Source organism: Oryctolagus cuniculus, chromosome 6 (assembly GCF_964237555.1).
Source record: "Oryctolagus cuniculus chromosome 6, mOryCun1.1, whole genome shotgun sequence".
Taxonomy (NCBI): Eukaryota; Metazoa; Chordata; class Mammalia; order Lagomorpha; family Leporidae; genus Oryctolagus; species Oryctolagus cuniculus.
The window spans coordinates 123,256,343-123,263,030 of record NC_091437.1 but is presented as its reverse complement, the minus strand read 5'-3'; positions in this window follow the sequence as shown (position 1 = coordinate 123,263,030).

Here is a 6,688-nt window from a genome sequence, read left to right as displayed (position 1 = left end):
AACCCTGCCTATTAGTCACTTTCTCCTGTGAATGATTTCTCCAGAAGGAGCTGAATCCAGGAATCTTAGTGATTAGTTTTTATTGAATGAAGCAAGCTTAGCTCTCTTTAGTAATCACTGTTTGGGATCTGAGCAATAGCCATCAAACTTTTGGAAGTTCTACCTTTCTTTTTTTAAGATTTTATTTTTTAAAATTTATTTGAAAGGCAGAGTTGAGAGAGAGAGAGAGAGAGAGAGAGAGAGGGAGGGAGAGAATGAGAATCTTCCATCCACTGGTTCACTCCCCAAATGGCTGAAATGGCCAGAGCTGGGCCAATTCAATGCCAGGAGCCAGGAGCTTCATCCTGGTCTCCCACGTGGGTACAGGGGCCCAAGTATTTGGGCCATCTTTTGCTGCTTTCCCAGGAGGGAGCTGGATCAGAAATGGAGCAGCTGGGACTCAAACTTGTGCCCACATGGGATGCCAGTGTCACAGGTGGTGGTTTTATTCACTATGCCACAGTGCTGGCCCCCAGAATTTTACCTTTCTTTAATAAGTCTGTATTGATTCCTCCCCCTTTTGATTTTGCCCTTTATAACCCTTTTACAACAGTTGATTTGTAAAAGTAATTCAGGCTTATAATTTGAATATCTATTGTACTGTCACCAGAAAAAAGCTATAGTGGTGGGGCCAACACCGTGGCACACTAGGTTAAGCCTTTTCCTACAGCGCCGGCATCCCATATGGGCACCAGGTTCTAGTCCTGGTTGCTCCTCTTCCAGTCCAGCTCTCTGCTGTGGTCCAGGAAATCAGTGGAGGATGGCCCAAGTGCCTGGGCCCCTGCACCCGCACGGGAGAACAGGAGGAGGCACCTGGCTCCTAGCTTCAGATCGCTGTAGCTCCTGCCGTTGCAGCCATTTGTTGGGGGGGCATGAGGGGGGTGTGAACCAACGATGGAAGACCTTTTTCTCTGTCTCTCTCTCTCACTGTCTGTAACTCTACCTGTCAAATAAATAAATAAAAAAATTTTTTTAAAAGCTATAGTGGTAAGGAAGAAAGGTGTCTACCCATGTCTGCTGTTTATCTGTATATATTTTGTCTGAGCCTAGTGAAATGTCTGCAGTTGATGGAATCTTCATGAGAACCCACTCAGGTATCCACTCAATTTCAGAGATGTCCACCCCAGAGAGAACTTTGCTTCCTTCATATGCGCCCTGAACTTTGCAAATTGCACTCTAGCCACTTCCCAGTATAAATTTTATTCGATACCTAAAAGACAACTGTATGCCCTAATTATAATCCTTTGGTTAGAATTTCATCAATTCAACAGGTAAGTTTCTTGCATCTTCTCAGTTGATGGATGTCAATATGCTAAAATAGGAGGAGTTTCTGAAATGAACCCTGATTTCTATTGTGGTTGGATTCTAGCAAAAAGTAGGATGTGAGAGGACATTGGAAAAAAATCACAAGTATGTGTTCTAGCTTCTTGAAACTTAAAATAAAACCATAAGCAGCATGTGCAATTTATATTACCCCTAATTAGAAATGAATTCATGCTGTGAGACATTCCTTTTTGTCAATTCTGCTTAGAGCCCTGTGGTGGTATTACTTCTAAAGTTTCAAATTTCTGGATCTAATAGTTTAGTTACCTGCTGATCTCTAGCAAAGAGGAGTAGGATTTCAAAAGTGTTAATTAAACATAGCTTGTGGCAGACACTTTTTTCCCCCCAAAGAAACCTTTTATTTAAGGAATACAAACTTTCTGAATCTCCCAAGTACAACTTTAGGAATATAGTGATTCTTCTCACTGTACCTGCCCTTCCACCCACACTCCATCCCTTCCCCTCCTCCCTCTCCCATTTCTAGTCCATTCTCCACTAAGATCCATTTTGATTAACTTTATACACAGAAGACCAACTCTATATTAAGAGTTCAACAATTTGCACGGAAAACCAAACGAACAAACAAAAACCTGTTCCTCAACAGTCAAGACAAGGGCTATTCAAAGTCATTGCATGTAGCAGACATTATTAAGTCATTGTTCTATTACCGTCTTTGAAAGATTAAATTGTGCATACCCAAATCCAATCATACCAGCACCTGATTACTGTTCATAGAGCTACTGAGAAAATAGGGAGAGGAAATGAAGAAGTTATTTATCTATTTATTTTAACCAATGGCCCAGAGCTACACAGATACTCATTTTTTTACTCTATCAACTGAAAGATCAGCCAACAAATATCACAGAACCTTGTGTAGTGTTTTTAGCAGATGGTCAATTCTTAATTATTTCCTAGATGAACGAATAAGTTTGAGGGCTAACTTAGCCAGAGATAGATGTAAATATGCTTTACGAAGAAAGGAAAAATAGTAATACTCTACATTTTAAGGACCTGATACTCCCCCCACCAAGTTCTTATATTTATATTACATCCTTTGATCCCAACACCTATTTAATTAATGGCTGAATGTGTATCATCCATCTCATTTTATAGAAGAGACAGCTGAAACCCAGTCACTTGCCCAAGATCACATTTCAAAGAACTAATGCATGTCCTGACTCCTAATGAAGCAACCTTCTCATCACCACGGAGCTGCTTTGTGATAACAGGACACAAACACTTGGATCCTGAAATTCAAACCCAGCTTGAAACAAGACTCATAAAGCACTTGGTGTCTACTTTCCTGGAATCAGGTGTGGCTCAACTCTTGTTCCTTTCCTGTTAGGAACCTCTTTGTCCCCTTCATCCCATTTCCAGAGTCTTTCCCTTCTTGCCTTCTTGAGCCTGATGCTCACTCTGGGAAGTATGGACAAGGACTTACCATCGATTTACCTTGGTGCTATTTTCTGACCTTTGTGGTCTAGGGTTTGAAAACAGGTTTCTGTCTAGGTAATCTAGTCTTAAGTGGCTTCTTGGGAACCAGACCTTTAGCAGTTGGGTTCATTTCTTATTGGCTACCAACCTTCTTCATTACTGATTTCTACTTCTGATGTATTGACCTGTCTGAATTTTGACTTCTCAGTTTCTCACCCTCTAGTGCACTTACTTAGGATCTCCCCACGAGGTCCCCTCATATCTCCACACTTGTGGGTCTGCTGGCACTAACCATGGCTCCCCCACCACTCTGTGTGTTGCAGTGCAGTCCTTACCAAAGAGTAGGGCTCTCATAGTCTCAGGAGATCCCTCTCTTCTCCACCCAGTCTCTGACACCAGGCCATTCTTGCCTGGCCCCTTGGTGACTTCCTGGCACAGTGACTTGGCTAAAGTCAGAACACCTGAAGTCATCCACCTGGGCCCAGTTGAGCCATATTTGAGTTTGAGGCCAAAAGAGAAATGTGGGCCCTTTATATACAGGTAAAATCCTCCCACATTTTGAACAGTCTCTAAATAGGATTATATATAAAGTCCTGCACTGCTCAATCTGTTTGCATGACATCAACTCTCACAGATCCTGCCAGTTGGGGCCTTGACAGGCTGGTTCTGGGAATAGCAGGCTGATTGGCAATGACTGCTTCTACTGCATAACTTGGAGTTACAACACAAACTGCCCAGCCTCATTTAAAATTTTCATAGTGGATTCATCAGGGATTTTTTTGGCATTCACTTTGACTTTTAAAAATTTATATTCAAAATAGTTATTTTGGTTGATGAGTTTTGGGCATCCTCTTCCAATTGGGCCTCTCTTTTCTATGATCCTCCATTACCAAAAAGCTAAATCCATTTTCTCTTTCCTCTTTATTTCTCTCCCTTTGTCTTCTTTGTACTTTTCCTATCTTATGGCTCTGTATTTTCTGGGCCCTGGGTCCTCCCACTTTTGCTCTCCTTCCCTCTGCACAGTCTGCAATGTTATTTCATTTTTGCAAACAAATCTCATACATTTATTCTCCACACCTAAGGACCTTCAGCAGGAAGGGGAGAAGGAGGACATGTTGGCCCCCTCTGGATCCCCCCCAGACTCTTTTTTTCCCACAAAATAAAACTTTTATTTAAGGAACACAAACTTCAAGCATTTCGTAAGTACAACTCTAGGAATACAGTGATTTCTTTCCACCATATCTGCCCTCCCATCCTGTCTCCCACCCCTCTTCCTCCTCCTCCCTCTCCTACTCCCAGTTCCATTCTCCACTAAGATCCATTTTCAATTTACATTATACACAGAAGACCAACTCTATACTAAGAGTTCAACAGTTTGCACAAAACAACGACAACAAAACTGTTCCTCAACAGTCCTCAAAGTCATTGCATCTTGAAGTCAATTTCACCCCCCTTTTTTTAGAAACTTAATTAACTTTACAGAAGCACCCAAGAATGATATATCTTTTGCAAGCACTTAGACATACTTATTATTTCTTTAAAGACTTATTTATTTACCTGAAAGTCAGAGTTACACAGAGAGAAGGAGAGGCAGAGACAGAGGCAGAGGCAGAGAGGGGAGAGAGAGAGAGAGAGAAAGAATGAGAATCAGTCTTCCATCCACTGGTTCACTCCCCAGATGGCTGCAACGGCTGGAGCTCTGCCGATCCGAAGCCAGGAGCCAGGAGTCAGGACCCAGGAGCCAGGAGCTTCTTCCTGGTCTCCCATGTGGGTGCAGGGATCCAGGGATTTGGGTTGTCCTCTACTGCTTTCCCAGGCCATAGCACAGAGCTGAATGGGAAGTGGAGCAGCCTGGACTTGAACTGGTGCCCATATGGAATACTGGCACTTTAGGCAGCGGCTTTACCTGCTATGCCATAGTGCCAGCCCCCTTAGACATAATACAACTCTTTGAGGACAGAGGTCCTGCATGGGAAGTTAGTGCACAGTGACTCTTGCTAATTTAACAATTAACACTCTTATGTTTGACATCAGTGATCACTGAGGCTCTTGACATGAGCTGCTTAGGCTATGGAAGACTTTCGAATTCACAAACTCTGTCAGTATTTAGATAAGGCCATAAAAAAAGTGGAAGTTCTCTCCTCCCTTCAGAGAAAAGTACCTTCTTCTTTGATGACACTTCTTTCCACTGGTATCTCTCTCACAGAGACCCTTTATGTGGGACATTTTTTTGCCATAGTATTTTGGCTTTCCATGCCTGAAATGTGGACTTTTCAGCCATACCAGAATACCTTAAGTGCTGCTTCTGAGGTCAGAATGCTATTTAAAGCAGTTGTCATTCTATGAGTCTGCTGTGTGGACTGCTTCCCATGTTGGAGCATTCCCTCCTTTTTAATTCTATCTATTATTATTTCTAGACACTCAGTCCTATCCATATGTTCACTTTAATACTTAAGATGCTATTTTTACCATCCAGCCTAAGGGGATTTGGGGCCCCAGGCAGGTTTTTAAACTGTACCCTTAGAAGTAAGTTGGTAGGAATGTGTGCAGAACTATACAGCTTTACACTTACAAACTTTATACACTTCATAATTACAACTCTAGGAACATGGTGATTCTTTTTTCTTTTTTTTTTTGACAGGCAGAGTTAGACAGTAAGAGAGAGAGACAGAGAGAAAGGTCTTCCTTCCGTTGGTTCACCCCCAAATGGCTGCTACGGCCGGTGCACTGCGCCGATCTGAAGCCAGAAGCCAGGTGCTTCCTCCTGGTTTCCCATGCGGGTGCAGGGCCCAAGCACTTGGGCTATCCTCCACTGCCCTCCTGGGCCACAGCAGAGAGCTGGACTGGAAGAGGAGCAACCAGGACAGAACCGGCGCCCAAACTGGGACTAGAACCCGAAGTGCCGGCGCCGCTGGCAGAGGATTAGCTTAGTGAGCCGCAGCGCCGGCCGGAACATGGTGATTCTTCCCATCATGCCTGCCCTCCCACCTATACTCCCAACCCCTCTTCCTCCTCCCTCTCTTATTCCTACTCTTATTTTTCTCTGAGAACTATTTTCAATAGACTATTTTGGCTACAGACTCTCCATTCTCATGCAGAAGAATATCTTCCATCGAGGCCCCAGCATTCTCATATGTCTCTTTCACTATCTTAGGATCACCTATGGTAAACTGTAGCTCAACCCCCTCATCTCTGATGGCCTTGGGATCAACGTTACTCTTTCTACTGAAGAAGTCTACCACATCTAGGATACTTTGATATATTTTAGATTTCCCATCCTATATCTTGACCTTGGTGTTATTGAACTTCTCCTGACTTTCTATTTTACTCCTTTGTAGCCACCTGCTTCCTGGGCCTCATTTTCAATTGCATTGCCACTGGAAACAAGCACTAATGATTTCGCCTTAATTTCCTATTCTGTAATCACAACCATCTGTCATTCAGTTTTTCCCAAAGCTTCATACCTGCCTCTTCATCTCAACCTTCTTTTTACCTTCTCTGACACTTGATTACCCAATTTTCTTTCTATCTTTTCAGGCTCCTAGGTTTTCTTTCTTCCCTACATGATCATTTTATCGTTATTTACCTAAACTGTTCTACCCATTCCTTTATACTCTTCTCCTATAATACTAACTCATATAATACAACCCTCCCCCAGCCCCCCAGTCAGTCTCTCTTCTCTTTCTGTAGATGAAAATTTAGAATTATGTAAATGATGCAGTCTGTAGTTCTATCATCAGCTTGGTCCTTGGCTTGGATTCCTCTTGATCCCTTCCTCCACGGTATAAACATGGCCTCTCCAACGTTGTAGGGCAATGGAGTGAGATCACACAGAAATTTGCCTTGCAGACCCCCTGGTCACATAACTGACTATGTGGCATCCACTGGAGAT